General features: G+C 37.7%; 1 protein-coding gene across 1 annotated transcript in view; it reads right to left on the reverse strand.

Annotated features, from left to right (window-relative positions):
• The window catches only part of LOC128249669 (uncharacterized), a 73,152-nt gene extending 70,711 nt beyond the window's left edge, over positions 1-2,441 (reverse strand). Inside the window, exon 1 of the transcript XR_008265781.1 lies at positions 2,354-2,441. The gene's annotated coding sequence lies outside the window, so the exon portion shown is untranslated. The remainder of the gene's footprint in view (positions 1-2,353) is intronic.
• Positions 2,442-3,044: the final 603 nt, after the last annotated feature.

A 3,044-nucleotide genomic window follows, 5' to 3' on the forward strand; every position in this document is an offset into this window, starting at 1 on the left:
TGTATATATATATATATCTATATATATATATATATATATATATATATATATACACACACAAACTCAGAAATGCATAGCACAGCTACACACTCACACATACACATACATACACACATACATTTATATATTAATTCTGTGTAGAATTGTGTTTAAACTTTTTGAAGCTTGCTTATGCTGCAGAGATACTTCCTGGGGCCGAATGCTATTTCACATTCCATGTGATTGCTCCGATCCACCGTTCTAATACGAAAGCCTGTATCCTTCGGACGCCACATTATTTTAATGCTAACATGTCTCTTTGATACTCTGCATGTTAACTTTGCGTAACGATGGGCATTATTAGGTCACATTAATCGTGTCAAAATATTGGAAACAGTTTTCGCAGTTGAACTGTAGAATTAAGGAAAATGTAAACTTAGCGATATTCTCGAATGAATTTCTCATGGAAACGTATATCATATGAATTATATTCTGTAGAATGAGAAGGAATCTGAAATTATGTGACGTTCTCGCCTGGGTACACTCTCATATCAAATTACTTCTTATGATGCGATACGGCTTCAATGTGCATGAAACAACAGGGAGATCTGTTCCCGTCGGCGATGCGATTCGTGGTAATTTGCATTAAGTTCTTGCACAAAGACACCCAGATTCTCTGTAGTAGATATCACTGTAGTACAATTGAATACATGTGCGCATCATTTTCGATTAAACCCCCAACCGTTATTAGATTTGAGTCTAAGAATAATATGAATAACATCTATACTGAGCATGGTGATTGACCTTACCATTTTCTTGAATTTAAATTTTACTAGTTGCGGTCGTTATATTGCGGCCATGCTTGGGCAGCGCCTTGAGACATTTTAGTGGAACGAATCGATTACAGGAGCTTTTTTTTTTTTTCCTTGGGGATCAGGTACTTATACTACCGGTCTCTTTTGCTGAACTGCCGGTTGTCAAGAGATATTGGTGTGTAGGACAAACACACACACACACACACGCGTCCACGTGCGCGCACGCACACTCACACACACACACACATACACACACACATGTATATGTGATGGGCTTCTTTTAGTTTCCGACCACTCACAATTCTTTGATTGGTCCGAAGCTATATTAGAAGATATTGAACCGAGGTGCTACGCAGTGGAACTGCGCCTAGAGCCATGTGGTTGGGAAACGAAATTCTTAACAAACAGCATAGAAGTCACTGATGTAATTTAGTTATTGCTCATTGAAATGTCTAACATTTACCTGCTGTCTATGTATAATCGTGAATGTAGCAGCAATAGCTATGGTCCATAGATGTGATCAGTACTTCAGTATGGATACATGCGCTACATTGAGTGTCATAAACTTAGCACAGGTAGACATAGTCTACTCCAATGCGTTTATTTATATCAATCTATATATATATAGTCTTGCACTCTAGTGCAGCTGAAGCCTTGTACCGTCTCTAGGAGTCACTGGATGTTCTGGAGCGTTAAATTGTATAGGGTCGGGCGAGGCATTGTCTATATCAGCTAACAATTACATTTACACCTAAAAGAATTAACACAAACGAAATGCAAGCTACCAGATCATAACTCACTCGAGAGTAAAAAATTTATATTTTGTTTTTGTTCTTGTCTTTCAACCAGGATAATCATTAATAAATTCTAAAAGATTTTAGATTAGAACTTGGTGATAAGGGGCTCTACGCAGTTTAACTGTCCCCTATACACGCTAGGGAAAGAGAAAGACTTCCACTGCGACTCAAGGAATATATTGGCGTGGGGTTGGGTTTCGTCAGCTTGTGCTATTAAACAGAGCTTCGTAGATAATACAGCACAATATACATTATTTAGAAAATACGGGGAGGGACCCAAAAGTAACCGGAAACGTTCTCTGTGGAACAAGCCCGTTACAGTTTGGGTTTCCGCCGCTAGAAACCACTTGATGCTACCTTTAGACATCAGTCTGCCGACCGGCGTTATTGGGTGTAGTCCTACAACCACGTCGTGCGTCTTTGTGTTGTAGTACTTTCCCTCTACGCGTCGTGTTTTGCGATGACTGAAATGAAGAAGCAGAGCATTAGACAAAGGCCACATTGAAAGAGTTCAGTCGAGCATATCCTCTCCAGTACTTATTTTTAAGTCTGGTACCTACAAAATCGGGTTGTTTTGCTGTAACTCTAAGTTACTGCGACGAAAACAAACGAACACCAATTGTCAATGAAAGGTGAGAAGAAATACAAAGAGAAAGACAGGCGCTCTTACCACACATATACGACGAACTTCCATACAGTTTCCCTCTTCTAAATAGTCTTACATAGCATTGGTCGTCCCGGGCTATAGTAGAAGACACTTACCCAAGTTGCCGCGGAGTGGAACTGAATCTGAAACTGGGGGTTTTCAAAGCGAGCTTATTAGTCATCCAGTTATGCCTGATATTATGATTCCTGTAATGATTCAAACCGATATTTTAATTCCATTCGCATCTTGAATGATTTATATGAATGCATAAGAACCCAAACACTTAATAGATAATTTATTTTATCCACCTTTAGAAGTTATGAAAAGCACAACTTCTCTTGGTAGATTTTGAACTTAGAATGTAAATATCCGTAACTATGTATCGCATCCATTTTGAAACATGCTCTAACAATCGTATCATATCAATTCAGCGCCCTGTTATTTCCTACACGGTATCTAAAACATAATATATTCACATTACTTTATCAAACCACAATAAAGAACGTCTCTATACGATATGTGGAATATATTTAATGCCAATTCATATTTACAATGCAATTACGGAGCAAATATATTGTCACGGACGTATAAGTGATATATCTAATATAAGGACAACTCTTAAATGATACAGAATATATCTCATGCAAATTGATTTCAGGAAATCTTTTTGAAGCAGAAACGTTTGCAGCTGGTTATTTAACATATATATACACCTGTGTTATATTTGAAGATCTCTCACGTCTAGATTACGGTACTTCTTTCCCCAAACAGAATCAAAATTATATTAATATTGGGACTAAGTGTTTG

Source organism: Octopus bimaculoides, chromosome 17, assembly GCF_001194135.2.
Source record: "Octopus bimaculoides isolate UCB-OBI-ISO-001 chromosome 17, ASM119413v2, whole genome shotgun sequence".
NCBI classification, from domain to species: domain Eukaryota; kingdom Metazoa; phylum Mollusca; class Cephalopoda; order Octopoda; family Octopodidae; genus Octopus; species Octopus bimaculoides.